The 15,081-nt window shown below is 48.9% G+C and overlaps 1 long non-coding RNA gene across 1 annotated transcript; it reads right to left on the bottom strand.

Moving 5' to 3' along the window:
- Positions 1-706: 706 nt before the first annotated feature.
- LOC122460404 lies at positions 707-14,567 on the bottom strand. The gene is made up of 2 exons (XR_006281684.1): positions 14,327-14,567; positions 707-1,611 (listed from the first exon to the last, which is right to left on the bottom strand). It is a non-coding gene; the product is annotated as an uncharacterized LOC122460404 (long non-coding RNA).
- Between the last annotated feature and the right edge of the window lie 514 nt (positions 14,568-15,081).

The raw sequence follows: 15,081 nt of genomic DNA, 5'->3' as shown, positions 1-15,081 counted from the left end.
AATGAAGGGCTGGGAGTCTCCTGGGAAATTCCAGGGTCCCGTGATGGTAAAGCATGCTCCTCCCAGTCCACTCATCCCACTGCTGCCGCATGACCAGTGTCCTAGAACGGGCGACAGCCTCATCCCCTTAAAAGTAACCAATGAAAACACATGTGGGTGATTTCATCTGGAAACATTCCCTCCTATTTCTAGACTCTTGCAGCTCATTGGCATGGCAACCCGTCTCTGCAGGAGCCTTGCAGTGCCCTTATCACACTTCAAGTTAAACAATCCACTTTGGACCAGTCTGTGTCTCCCACCTTTGCTGACTTTCATAAACAGTAACAGGCTAGTTGGACTTCTGTTACTGTGGACAGTGCAGAATACAGAGCTCTGCACAACAGGAGAAAAAACATCTCATGCCCTTTTCTTGCTGCTTTACGATGAATAAAGAAGGCCTGAAAGGTCAAGGTTTTCTCCTCCTTATTTCATGCGTTAGACACCCTGGCCTTGCCTGCCCTCCTTTTCCCAGGGGACTGCCCAGATGACTCAACTAGGTCTGGTATGGCAGCAGGGGGTCAGTGGCAGTGAAGCCTGAGAAACGGAGGAGGGAAGAGGGGGGTCGCTCATTTAAAACGCTGCTTTTTGTATTTGTATTTGCTAACGTGTTTCACTCAAAGGCCGAGCAAACAGTTTGAAGACCAGGTCCCAAATTCACCCAGTACAGTCACCTTTAAGGACATTTATTATTGAATTGCAAAAATGCCCAAGAGCCCTCATCATGGGTCAGGACCCCATTGTGCTGGGTTCTGTACAAACAAGACAAAAAGATCGCCCTTGTCTGTAAGATCTTACTTGGAAATATCCTGCTGAAAATTTCAAAAGGATCATATTTTCCAACAGACCTTGCTTTGGCTGGATCTCAGACTTATACAGATGTTACAAGATTAAATTCATCTGAGTAACTGAAGTGTGGTGCACAGACATCTTCAATGCTGAGCTGTAGCCCACAGAAACGACAGATTCCACCTTGCAATGCTGCATCTTCTTCTGAACAGCATGTGGGGACTAGTTTTCACAAACTCTGACCCAGTATTTAAGTCACCCCCACCACCGCACAGAAAAAGAGTCTGCCAGGGGACACGCTCCTCTTCCACAGCAGGTCAGGCAGTGTGTCTGTTCCAGTGTGCCTGGAGCAGCCTAGAGAGACAGGGGATAAAACCCTGTGAAAGTTTTAAGGCTCCTACATTGCCAGAATGATGTAAAGGAGCCTTATTATAAATGACAGGAAGGAAATCTTCAGTTAGGAAGATCTCTGTGCTTTCTCACGTTTTTCCTGTGCTAAAGTGGCACAATGGGGTTAGATTACAGCTCAAGATTTAGGTTACTTACCCATTTAAAAAAAAAAAAAAAAAAAAAAAAAAAAAAAAAAGACTTTTGAGGGCAAATAAAACATTGACCAAGCAGTCAATAAAATGTCAGAACAATCAGAACGAAGCACTTCCCAAAGTACCCAGCCAGGTCCAGGACGATGATTAGCAAAACTATACGACTCGTGTGAAAGTCTGAGCAATTTGAAATAACATTCAGCTTTTTTTTGGAGGGTGGGAGGTGGCTGTCCGGTATTCTGTACTGTAATTTAAATGAAAATCCAGGATTAGAACTGGAATGCAAGGTATTAGTTATAAAGAGTATGTAACTTAACTTTCATCTGTTTAGGAAATCATAGAATATCAGGGTTGGAAGAGACCTCAGGAGGTCATCTAGTCCAACCCCCTGCTCAAAGCAGGACCAACCCCAACTAAATCATCCCAGCCAGGGCTTTGTCAAGCCGGGCCTTAAAAACCTCTAAGGATGGAGATTCCACCACCTCCCTAGGGAAACCATTCCAGCGCTTCATCACCCTCCTATTGAAATAGCGTTTCCCAATATCCAGCCTAGACCTCCCCACTGCAACTTGAGACCATTGCTCCTTGTTCTGTCATCTGCCACCACTGAGAACAGCCAAGTTCCATCTTCTTTGGAAGCCCCTTTCAGGTAGTTGAAGCTGCTATCAAATCTCCCCTCACTCTTCTCTTCTGCAGACTAAATAAGCTCACTTCCCTCAGCCTCTCCTCGTAAGTCATGTGCCTCAGCCCCCTAATCATTTTCGTTGCCCTCCACTGGACTCTCTCCAATTTGCCCACATCCCTTCTGTAGTGGGGGGCCCAAAACTGGACACAGTACTCCAGGTGAGGCCTCACCAGTCCCGAATAGAGTGGGAATAATCACTTCCCTCGATCTGCTGGCAATGTTCCTACTAATACAGCCCAATATGCCGTTGGCCTTCTTGGCAACAAGGGCACACTGCTGACTCATATCCAGCTTCTCATCCACTGTAATCCCCAGGTCCTTTTCTGCAGAACTGCTGCTTAGCCAGTCAGTCAGTCCCCAGCCTGTAGCGGGGCATAGGATTTTTCCTTCCTAAGTGCAGGACTCTGTGCTTGTCCTTGTTGAACCTCATCAGATTTCTTTTGGCCCAATACCCCAATTTGTCTAGGTCACTCTGGACCCTATCCCTACCCTCCAGCATATCTACCTCTCCTCCCAGTTTAGGGTCATCTGCGAACTTACTGAGGGTGCAATCCACACCATCCTCCAGATCACTGATAAAGATGTTGAACAAAACTGTCCCCAGGACCGACCCCTGGGGCACTCCGCTTGATACCCACTGCCAACTAGACATCGAGCCGTTGATCACTACTCCTTGAGCCCAACAGTCTAGAGTGAGGTGTCTAGAGTCAGGCATCCTAGTCAGCGTTTTGGCACCTAAGAAACCAAATTCTCAGAGGTGCTGAGCCCCCATAACCCCCATTGACATTCAGAGGTGTTGACCACCTACGGCTTCCAGTGAAGGCTAGTGGGGGCTCCCAGTGCTCTGAACCTCTGCCAATCAGGACACTTATTTTGGTGCCTAAACATGGATGTGGATGCCTGACAGTAAGCACCTACGTTAGCGAACACTGGCTTTGGCCGCTGAGCGTTGCATGGCCTGTCTACACCAACGGAAAGATAGGAGTTAAAGCTCTAGTAGAACAGAATTCCTGAGGTCTTGCTCTTAGTGCTGTTTGTCCAGCGAGAGCGGTCCAAGGCACAGGAATGCACGTGCTTTGTAGCACCACAAAGACACAGCTGCTAAAGGAGCATCCCGATTTCACCGGACTGAGGGCCACATTGGCTGCACATGATGTGCAATGACAGGGTTGTGCAGCTGCCCTCATTTGTAATGCAGAGGTCCAGTCTGTGGGAAGTATGAGTCCCAACAAGCAACAAGGGCCAGGCTGGCCAGGCCACGATGGAGAGTCACATGCTTGGATCTGTAGTTTACACAAACTATTGGCCATGCTGTGGAATTCATAGGTCAGACACGGCTCATAAACTGCTCCCGGCTAACTGCTGGATACTTGCGTTATATTGTGTTACCTGAAAGATTCCTGTCATGAGATCAACAGCAGCGCCAGGAAGTGAAGGCTCCTGCCCCAGTGCAGGTAAGCCCTGTGTTTCTGGAGTTTAGGATAATTGCACTGAGAAGAGTAAAGTTCTGTTGACTCAAACCTGAATGGCTAAGAGTCATCTTTTGCTACCAAGCAGTTGTAATGCAAAGGTCAGCTCCTATGCAAGCCACTCCATTACGTTAACAGGTTTTCTCCCAGATGAAAGGAGCTGCTTTTGCCCAGCCTTTTGGAGGAGAGATTCATAATCCAAAGGCAGGCAGACTGCCTTGTGTCTCTATAGCCATCGTATCCGAGTGCCTCACCATCTCTCATGCATTTACCCTCAGCACCCCAGGCAGGCAGGGAAGTGATGTTGTCTCCATTGTACAGATGAGGAATTGAAGCACAGAGCGTAAGTGACACAGGGAGTGTATGGTGGAGTGGAAATTTAACCTGGGTCTCCTGAGTCTCAGGTCAGTGGCCTAAGCACCATCCTTCCTCCCAACGTCACAAACTGAGCAGTGTTTGGTCTGGGAAATATCCAGATGGGAGAACTAGAAGGCAAAAAACCAGCTGCTACAGGTCACAGAGCCATCTGGATCATTTGATCAACTGAGTGCAAGCGAACATGCATTTTAATATAGCTAAACGGAAATGCATACACCTAGAGACAAAGAATGCAGACCATGGGGGACTGAATCCTGGGAGGCAGGGACTCCCAAGAACTGGCGCTCTTGGAGGATAGTCAGCTGAACATGAGCTCCTAGCTCGGATGCTGTGGCCAAAAGAGCTACTGTGATCCTTGAAGCATGAACAGGGGAATCTCAAGCAGGAGCAGAGAGTTTATTGTAATCTCTGCATTTGGCACTGGGGTGACTCTGGCTGGAATCAGTGTCCACCTGAGCACACCATTGTGGCCAGGAGTGCCTCTGCTGTGCCCTGCCCCTGTTTCTCCCTTCCCCAGGCTCCATGGTCCCTTTCAGTCAGAGCCCTGCATAGGGTCTAGGTTATTAAACGAACAAAGCTCTCAAACAAACATAAAACTGTCCATTCGCTCCATCCTGGCTCCAGCGACCCGCTGCACCTCCCTCACTGCAGGAGTTTCCCCGCTGCCTTTTCCCCTGGGACCATCTGATTCAACCCAGGTGTGGCTTGTCCTGTGTAATCAGAGCTGGCTTAGCCCCAGGCTCTCTAGCCCACTGGCAAGCCACCCTGTTACACATCCCTTCTTGCCTGGGAATCTAGCTATGGCTGTGGCTGCAGTAGAGGCTGCCCTTCCCTCTGATTTAGCACTGAACTAATGGCCCAGGGTGCTGTTCTGAAGAGCTGGAGTCTTAAGCCAGTTTTTTGGTCCAACTGCAACAGAGAACTACATACATTCTGCCTCCCTGCACTTCCATTTGTCTACGTTGGTTTTCACTTACTGGGCTTAGCTGTTGGAGGTGCTATTCTGTATCAGCGGTGATCTACTCTGGAGGAGGGTTTAGTGTTTCAGTGGTTGATGGAATGATTCATATGTATAGCTGAGATAGCGTATATCCGTGTGGAGAGGCCTTTGAGGTTCTCTGGGTGTGCTAGAAATAGAAGGTTGCATTACTAAATAAATGGGGTAAAAATACCAGCTAAGCATGCTCATCATTTCCTCCCAATCTGTGAACTTAAATGAGGGCTGTTTCCCAAGATTTCTCTTCCCCCAATGCTATTAGTGTTCATAAAAAGTTTAGCTTACATTCAGTACTGAATTCCTGCCAAATGTCATTGGGTGAACGCAAAGGTTTTTCATCTTTAGAGCTTAGCACAAAAAACAGGTCTGAAATGACTTTTTTGGCAGTTGCATAATAGGAAAAGGGTTTAACAGATGTAAATGCTTTTTGACTTAAAAATAAAGCCTCCTCTGGGATATGTTACATGCCAGGTTTCAGCCTGATCCATTTTTATGACAGAGCCATTAAATCCATAAAAATAGGGGGTAATGGGGCAGGGGGAGAGAAGGAAAGGACAGTTTACCTCAAACCTAATGATAGTTGCACTACAGCTCCTTTAGTAAAGAAACTTCAGTCTGGTCTACACTAGGAAATTAGGTCAGGGTAACTGGCATAGGTAGTGTCTTCACTGAAGCACTACTGTGATGCAATTTTGCCACTATAGTGGTTTATGAGTATACATACACTTAGTAAACATGCAGCTGTAAAACAGCTGGCAAAGCAGAGTGGGTGGGTGCCACCTTTTCGTAATGAGGATGACTTTTTCAGCTGCAGTTGATTGGGGTCTGGTTGGTCCCAAATGATTAATTATTACTGCTAGAGAAGATGAAGTGGGATATTGTTCTAGGAATGCCAGTGATGAAGAGCCACATGATGAAGGCCAGAAATGTAGGGTTTTTTCTCCCTAAACTATCTGCTCTGCAGCATGTATCTGAGGATCCTACTTAGACACCTTGGGCTAAATTTAGACCTAGTATAAGCAAAAGTAACTTTGCTATTCTCACTGCAAATCTGAATTTGGCCCCTTATTGCCAGAGACGTGTGTGTTGGCAGTAGTCATATTCTAGCCCCTATGGTTACAAAGAAAGCCTTAAAAATGAACCAAAATTATAAGTCATACATAGTTGCTTTCCTGAGTCAGCAGAGTGCCTGAAACAGCAGCTGAAAGAAGTGTGAGCTGCCCAGTTTCTCTCATTGGGATGTTAACTCTGAAATCCAAAGATGACAATTTAAATGTCACCATTGTTAATATTTCACTGCTGGTCCCTTAGGTAGGAACATCCAGCTACTGTGTGTCTTCAGCAATGCCAAGCTGCCTTTCGTTCTACCACAGATGCCAAAAGCCACAACTGCCCCCTACTCAGCTGCCAACACTTCCACCTTCCCCACGACAATGCCCATGCTGCACTTAAACAAAATCAGAATAAAGAGCTGTGGTACACTGATGACTGAGACGTGTGTGTGTGTGCACATGCACGCAACCTAAAACAAATTGCATACAAAGTCAATATACATGGGGGACACTGGGTTGATTGTATTATCTATTTTCATAATTAATACAGTAAAATCCTCCATTTTTTTAGTTTACATGAAGCTACCGCAAAATTTCCAGCCTGCTGCACCCGAGCACAAGAGAAACCAGCAGGGCCAGGTAGAGAGTTTAGTCTAGTTTGCTGCAGTAGAGTACAAAAGGCCTTGCTTGTAGCTAGGAATGGTCTAGGTCAGCAGTTCTAAAACTGTGGGTTGGGATCTCAAAATGGGTCATGACCCCATTTTAATGGGGTAACCAGGGCTGGCTTAGACTTGCTGGGGTCTGGGGTTGAAGCCTGAACCCCACCACCTGTGGCCGAAGCCTGAGCTCCACCACCTGGGGCTGAAGTCCAAGGGGTTCATCCCTGGGCAGCTGGGCTCGGCTTTTGGCTTCAGCCCTGGGCGGCGGGGCTCATGTTACACGGCCCCTGCCTGGGACTGAAGCCCTTGGACTTTGGTCCTCCTGCGGCTTTGGCCTCTCCGCCCAGGCCAGCAGGCTCAGGAGGGTTCGGGCTTCAGTCCCCGTCCTGGGGTCATGTGGTAATTTTTGTTGTCGGAAGAGGCTCACGACGCAATGAAGTTGAGTACCCCTGCTCTAGGTATACTTAATCTTGCCTCAGCGCAGCGGGATAGACTAGATGACCTCTTGAGGTTCCCTCCAGCCCGATGTTACTATGAGTCTAAGAGTTTATAGACTGTAGTTTATCTTTCTGTGGATTTTATGGAGCCAGGATGGGAAAGGTGTTCATTGTTTAAAAAGTATTTCCCAGTTAGGGGAAGCATTTTTTCGTATTGCAGAATTTGTATTGCTAAATAATGCCACTTTGTGTGAGAGTAAATCTGGGATTGGGCGACTCATGGGAGGGACACAAAGCGGGGCACCAGCTAAAGGGGGGCATGTGACCTCCCCATGTGAGCCCCCCCCCCCGACTCCTCCTTGTCTCACCCCCAGCCTGGGCCTCTGCGCTCTCTCCAGCCCATGGTACCACAGGTGGGGGTGGGGGCTCTGTCCTCCCGTTGGAGTGGATATGGATTTCAGGCGAAAGGAGAGCGGCCCCATGCCAGCAGCTCCTCCAGCGCGGCTGTACTGCCCCCAGCTCTTCCACGCAGTTGCGTCTCCTGGGGTCTGTACAGTCCCACAGGAGGACAGGGCTGGGGGCGGTACCGGTACTGCCACACCGGAGGAGCTGCTGGCACGGGGCGTTGGCTCCTGGCAGTGGCGATCCCATGTTCTGCTCCTTTCACCACTGCAGTTCCCGGGAGAGCCCTGCAGTTCAGTTCAGTGCCACGGGGCTCTCCCAGGAACTGCAGTGGCGAAAGGAGCAGAACGTGGGGCCACCGGGTGGCCCCATGCTGGCAGCTTCTTTGGCATGGCTGTACCAGTACTGCCTCCGCCCCCAGCCCTGTCCTCCGGGGGGCTGTACAGACCCCAGGAGACACAGCTGCGTGGCAGGGCTGGGGGCAGGGTGGGGAGCAGTACAGCTACATCAGAGGAGCTGCCAGCATGGGGCTGTCCAATGGCCACACGTTCTGCTCCTTTCGCCCCTGTGGTTCTCTGCTGAATGTGCCCCCCAGAGGCGTCTGGGGAGGGGCATGTGACCCTTCTTGCCCCCCCCCCAGGTGTCGCCTTCAGGAAAGAGAAGAGAATGTTAAATAGATTTTGAAAGTCATATTCAACTCCTTGATGCTCCCACAACTATTGGTCAGTAATGATCTAACCCCTCTCCCAGCCCTCTAGTCATGGAAAAGATGAAGGGGAAGAAGAAAAGGAGTACTTGTGGCACCTTAGAGACTAACAAATTTATTTGAGCATAAACTCTCGTGAGCTACACCTCACTTCATTGGATGCTTATGCTCAAATAAATTTGTTAGTCTCTAAGGTGCCACAAGTACTCCTTTTCTTTTTGCGAATACAGACTAACACAGCTGCTACTCTGAAACCTGTCATGAAGAGGAAAAAGTCTTGTGGCTAACACACAGTCTTGGGAATCAAGAGCTAGTTGAGCAGAATTGTTGTTGATATGGAGAGAGCTCCATAGGTTCACCTGACTAGCTATATCCTGTTATGACTTCCTGGCACCAAAGGCCTTCCCTAATTTAGATTGCCTGTGCCAAGCCTGGAACAAAGATTTGTATAGATCCTTGAACTCTAGTCAATGGGAAAGTGCCTTGCATGACATCAATAGAGAGTTTTTAATCTATAATTAAGGTAATCCCACAGAAAATTACATTTCATTCATACTGATCCCTGTATAGGTTACCGTGCATGGGCATTACCAAAGAGACTGCTGCTGCAGATGGCTGTGGTGATTAATATCGTGGTACCAAGATGTGTTGTAGTTTTAAAAACTGGGCAGCATCATTCGGCCATTGACCTGTATTAAAGCAACACTCACAGACTTCACTCCTAGTGGGGTCTTCTTGTGCTACGAACACAGTAAATGACAATCCCCATCCCAGAGAGTTTACGTTTAAACTCAGGCCATGTCTACACTAGCGGGCTTACAGCGGCACCACGGGACCGATGCGGTTGCGCTGCTGTAACACCGCTCTATGCTGATGGGAGAGAGTGCGCCCGTCACCATCATAAGACCAGCTCAACAAGCGGTGGTAGTGATGATGGTGTGAGAAGCTCTCCTGCTGACATAGCGCTGCCCACACTGCCCTTTATGCCGATGAAAATGTATGTTGCTTGTGGGTTGTTTTTTCACACCCCGAGAGACATACGTTTTGCTGACATATTTGGTAGTGTAGACATGGCCCAAGACACAAGTTGGTTTTTACAAACAAGCAGAGGGAAGAGGGTGGAAGAAAGTCAGATGATGGCAGATTAGCAGCACAGTTTGCAGGGTTTTCCTTTCTAATAAAACAGGAGAGGAAGAATGGAAAAGTGGCTAAGGCTTGGTCTATACCACAAATTTATGGCAGTCTAACTATGTCTCTCAGTGATACGGAAAATCCACACCCTGGAGAGACAGTTATAGCAACTTAATCTCTGATGTTGACAGCACCATGGCAACAGGAGGGCTTCTCCTGTCAACAAAGCTACCACCTCTCGGGGAGTTGGAGTACCTAGGTCCATGGGAGAAGCTCTCCTGTTGGCATAGGCAGAGCCTTCACTAAGGGCTATAGCAGCACTGTATGTGTAGACAAGCCCTTAGAGTCCCTCCCTGCAGCTGCACTGGGCCTCCGGGAGCAGATCCTTGGTTGGTGTAAATCACCATTGCCCCATTGACTTCAAAGCAGCTTGACTGATTTGCACAGGGCTGTGGATCTGGCCCCTGTCTCTAAGATACACAGGAGCCAGATCATACAAGGCTTTTTAGAACAATACCTTGAACTTCACTTGGAAACGGATTGGAAGTGTGGTATAGTGTATGGTGCACAGACGGAACATGCGCCGTTTACGGGCTGCTGAAAAGGAGGAGTTGGAACCCAGCCTTCACAATGATACATCCTTCACTACCGCCTATGCTACACTTGATAACGGAACAAATCAGCACAAGACCTGTTATGTGCTTTGTGAAAGTGATGTATACAGTGACTGTCGTGTGGGAGCAGAGGGGTGCTCCCATGCCCAGCTACCTTGCCACTGGCACAAAGCCTCCTGCACGACACACTCCCAATGCATACAAAGGACAGCCTAAGTCCCCTATCCCTTTAGGTGCACCAGATATCATTAGCTCATCTCCCACCTTGTTTACGGGAACATTTCAATTCTTCCCTCTCAGCATCCCGGAGAGAAGTTTAGTCATTGACACATACTCATGACAGACATATCTCTGAGAAGCAAACAGAGAGTGGAGGATACTGTAGAATATGGGACAAAAATTAACCCTTCCTTTACATATCCTGCACGTCACAAGAGTTTGTGTGTGTGTGTGTAAGGATTATCCAGTTACACAGCCCATTCTCTATACATAGAGCCCAACACGTTCCACGTTTAATCACCACAGAGAACTTATGCTACAATTTAATAGTTTATAACTCAGTTTTTATATGCAAAAACCCGTTGTTCCTCCTCAAATGCTCCATTCCAAACCTGAAACGTATTCTGCCAAATTGTGGTTATTAATCTCTTGGGATGATAAAACAGTGCTTTGACCCTGCGGTGACAAGTACAGTATAAATGCCTAGAATGACAGCGTAAGGGATAGCCTGCCCCTTGAGGGAAGTACTCAGAGCTTAATTTGTTCCAGGGCTGAGCCCCAGCACCTCTAGGATCGGCAGTTCACAGCCCTGGCGCCTTTGGTCTTGCTGCATCAGTGATGAATGTATAAAAATTGCTTGAGCCCCAGCACCTAATTGCTTGGCCCTGGCACTTCTTTCATTACAGATTAAACACTGGAAGTACTGCCTGCTGGTCAGTCCACCCTGTCACTTGGCAAGGCTCTTTTGTTGAGAGGTAGGATTATAGATGCAAAGACCTGGGAGATATTGATAGGAAAAAAAGCAGTCCCAAGAGCAGCTAGGGATGGGGTGGAAACCCCGGTACTGTTTCTTTAAAGGCCCAGAGCCAGAAACCTTGCAGAAAGGGCGGATCAAGGGTCCCCTCTCCCCCAACCAATTGGGGATGAGATGGGAGAACGGGACCAGCATAAATCTTGATTTCCAATAAGTCCTCCCTCATAGCAGGGTAGATGCCTGCAGACAGAGAAGGGAGTAAGAAGGCTCCTACCAGGCCCTGATTTAGCAGGGATCAGACACCAGCAGAAGCCTGCTAAACCCTCTGAGCCTGAGGATTCAGTAAGGGCCAGCGAGGGACACAAATTGCAGCCCAGCTCCAGGAGGAGAGCTGGGGATTCCTGCCATAAAGAAAAGACACAGAGAACCCTGAGGGGACTGGGAATGGAGCTAGGAGGGCAGGCGTCAGAGGAATGCTGAAAGCCAGAAGCACTTTTGATTTATTTGGGACACTTTGTCCTTGCCCCTTTTGCATGAGATTTTGTAATAAACAAGCCCTAAGGAGGGTATTATTGAGTCAAGTATCAAAAGTGCCTGCAGTTATTGGCTTCCTGAGAAGGGAAACTGAGGCAGGAAGTACCTGCAGGGCCACAATAATTCAGCAGGAGGTGCCACAGGGCAGGAATGCCCTATGAAAGATACCGAAATATAGGCAGGATGTCATACGTGACCCTTTCAATAGGTTCTGCCACACCCTTCCCACAGGGGCAAAGAGCCATGGGAACAGCACACCCACATCAGACTGTCCCTTGCCCACTTTCATTTTGGGCAGCATCAGAGCCAGGAGTCTTGCCTATCCATAGTAGCCCAATTGACTGGCACCACTTCAGCAAAAATAGTTCCTGCTGTGCTTTGCCCACCACTCAAGTTCATTACAGAAGTAAAAGCAAATGTAAAACAGTTTAACTTACAAAGCACCCAGTAGCAACTCCCCAAAAGGACCTTTACACTCTTGTAAGTGTACTTCAGTAAGTAGCTTAGGTAATGTCATCTTGTCTCCAGAACTTACATATCCTGCGTTTTGTCCTTTTTTGATGTTTCAGTCTAGCAACTAACCTGCAGCCATACCACTAGGGCTAAGGTGGGCCATCACTTGGGAACCAAGTGGCATTGGCCGGGTTAGTATGCATATATAGAAGATTTCCAAGACAACCCTAGAACACGGCAATAAGGGGTGGGCATGCTCTTTCCTCTGACTCATGCCCTCAGCAGGGTGCTAGATGGTATTGTGAAGGGGAGCAGGGGCAAGGGAGTATCTCCACATGAGATGTAAAACTGAGGTCCTGACCATTTGTGACTGGGCAAAATGCCAAAGGATCATTCATAAGAGCAGGGGTGGTAATTCTGCTATCCAGTCCAAATTCCATTGTGGGTAATTACCAGACCTGTGTTAAATCTTTTGGCTTACAGCGAATTGTGTTTTGTGAAGCTAAATTAGTTGATTCAAGGAGCTGTAGCTCACGAAAGCTTATGCTCACATAAATTTGTTAGTCTCTAAGGTGCCACAAGTACTCCTTTTCTTTTTTGTGAATACAGACTAACATGGCTGCTACTCTGAAACCTGTAAATTAGTTGATTCACTTTGCACTCCTTGAAGGACTGCCTGGAACACAAACCAAATCCCAGACTTCTGAGAGATGTGGTGATTTCCACAACAAACCTAGATTCCCTTAGCGGAGGCTGCAGTGGCCTGATGCCTGCTCTTTTGCAGCCACGAGCAAGTCATGTTTGGCCCACATGTCATAAGTGAAGCTTATATAAATCAACTGGGGTTTCATTCATATGTTTTGAATATTTTGCTTAACTTTGGTTTTTTTTATTTGCTTTGCCAACAAGAGGAACTGCAGTGAAAAGCAAATAGGAAGAGATAGCAAAATAGAGGCTCCATGCAGGGCTCCATCCTGCTCCTAAGGAAGCCAATAGGAGTTTTGCTCCTGATTTCATTGGGAGCAGGATCAAGCTCACCCTGTACTTTTATAGCTGGGGAGCCCATTAGCTCAGTGCATATTTCAAAACACAATCTTCTCTCAAAGGACTGGACTATACAAAGAACTCTCATATAATAGCATTATCATAAAATGAAATTATCCTCCATGCATTAGAGGCCCCATTGGGAGAGATCGTCAAAATTAGATTAGAGAAATGCTCATTATGCATATTATGAATAGCTGTAAGCTGCTTAAATAATCTTACATTCATCTAACACCTGGAAGGATCCCAAAGCCCATTGCTTTTGCTATTTTCATTTCCTTTAGTACAGTTTTCTCTCTGTAAAGTACGAGGGGGTGGACTAGCTGGACAATCTGTACCTGCTCGCCAGAGCCCAACTCACTTCACTGCATGTATTTAGGAACTACTCTTTCTGTTTGAGTCAACATTTTGCTGTTGATGCCAAGAAGGCCAATGGCATTTTGGGATGTATAAGTAGGGGCACTGCCAGCAGGTGGAGGGACATGATCGTTCCCCTCTATTCAACATTGATGAGGCCTCATCTGGAGTAGAGTGTCCAGTTTTGGGCCTCACGCTACAAGAAGGATGTGGAAAAATTGGAAAATGTGCAGCGGAGGGCAACAAAAATGATTAGGGGACTGGAACACATGACTTATGAGGAGAGGCTGAGGGAACTGGGATTGTTTAGTCTGCGGAAGAGAAGAATGAGGGGGGATTTGATAGCTGCTTTCAACTACCTGAAAGGGGGTTCCAAAGAGGATGGAGCTGGGCTGTTCTCAGGGGTAGCAAATGACAGAACGAGGAGTAATGGTCTCAAGTTGCAGTGGGGGAGGTTTAGGTTGGATATTAGGAAAAACTTTTTCACTAGGAGGGGGGTGAAACACTGGAATGGGTTACATCTAGTGCGGTGGTGGAATCTCCTTCCTTAGAGGTTTTTAAGGTCAGGCTTGACAAAGCCCTGGCTGGGATGATTTAGTTGGGGATTGGTCCTGCTTTGAGCAGGGGTTTGGACTAGATGACCTCCTGAGGTCCCTTCCAACGCTGATATTCTATGATTCTATTCTTTCTGTAACAGAGTGGGCAACTCTAGTATTTGCACCCTTTATTTTCTGCCATTGCTAGTTTAAAAAAAAAAATCTCAATTAGCAGGTGTGCGCACACACATATTTGGGAACTCCATACAGGTGAGAGCCTGTATGGACTAACATAGCAAACTACTGTCATTACATTAACAATACAAAATAGGGCATTGTCTGGTGTGTCTTCTGCCCCTGCTCCCAGCTTGTGGTCCATGGAGTACCTTACCTCTGATCTGAAATGTTTGGGTTGCCAGAGCACTCATGGTGACACCCCAGTGGTGGGAGCATTGAGAACCAGTCACACGATGTAACTACTCACATGTAACTGTTAAATGTCTGAAGGCAGAAACGAAGAGTTCCACCTCACCTGGTCTGGGACCCCGGCAGGAGATCAGGCTCGACCAGCCAGAGCTACAGAATGTGATTCTTCACGGCTGTGCCCCTGGGCCAAGTGGGTGTAAAACAGCACCATTCTGTCTTGCATCATTTCACTCCCCCTTCGCGTGGCGGCCGGGGCCGGGGCCGGGGCCGGGGCACTGACCAGGGGTTCAGGCTTGTAGAACGGCGGGCTACGCTCGTTCTCTGCCCCCGCCACAGATGAGAAGCTGCAGCTCCTGCTGACTGGGGCGGGGCCGGCTTAGGAGCGTTCTCCGGGGGGCGGGGCTGGGACAGCGCTGAGGGCGGGGCCGGGCTGGAGGCGGGCGGTGTTCTCCGGGGGGCGGGGCCGGCTTAGGAGCGTTCTCCGGGGGGCGGGGCTGGGTCAGCGCTGAGGGCGGGGCCGGGCTGGAGGCGGGCGGTGTTCTCCGGGGGGCGGGGCCGGCTTAGGAGCGTTCTCCGGGGGGCGGGGCTGGGACAGCGCTGAGGGCGGGGCCGGGCTGGAGGCGGGCGGTGTTCTCCGGGGGGCGGGGCCGGCTTAGGAGCGTTCTCCGGGGGGCGGGGCTGGGACAGCGCTGAGGGCGGGGCCGGGCTGGAGGCGGGCGGTGTTCTCCGGGGGGCGGGGCCGGCTTAGGAGCGTTCTCCGGGGGGCGGGGCTGGGTCAGCGCTGAGGGCGGGGCCGGGCTGGAGGCGGGCGGTGTTCTCCGGGGGGCGGGGCCGGCTTAGGAGCGTTCTCCGGGGGGCGGG

Source organism: Dermochelys coriacea, chromosome 5, assembly GCF_009764565.3.
Source record: "Dermochelys coriacea isolate rDerCor1 chromosome 5, rDerCor1.pri.v4, whole genome shotgun sequence".
Classification (NCBI taxonomy): Eukaryota; Metazoa; Chordata; order Testudines; family Dermochelyidae; genus Dermochelys; species Dermochelys coriacea.
This window is presented reverse-complemented; position numbering and strand designations above follow the sequence as displayed.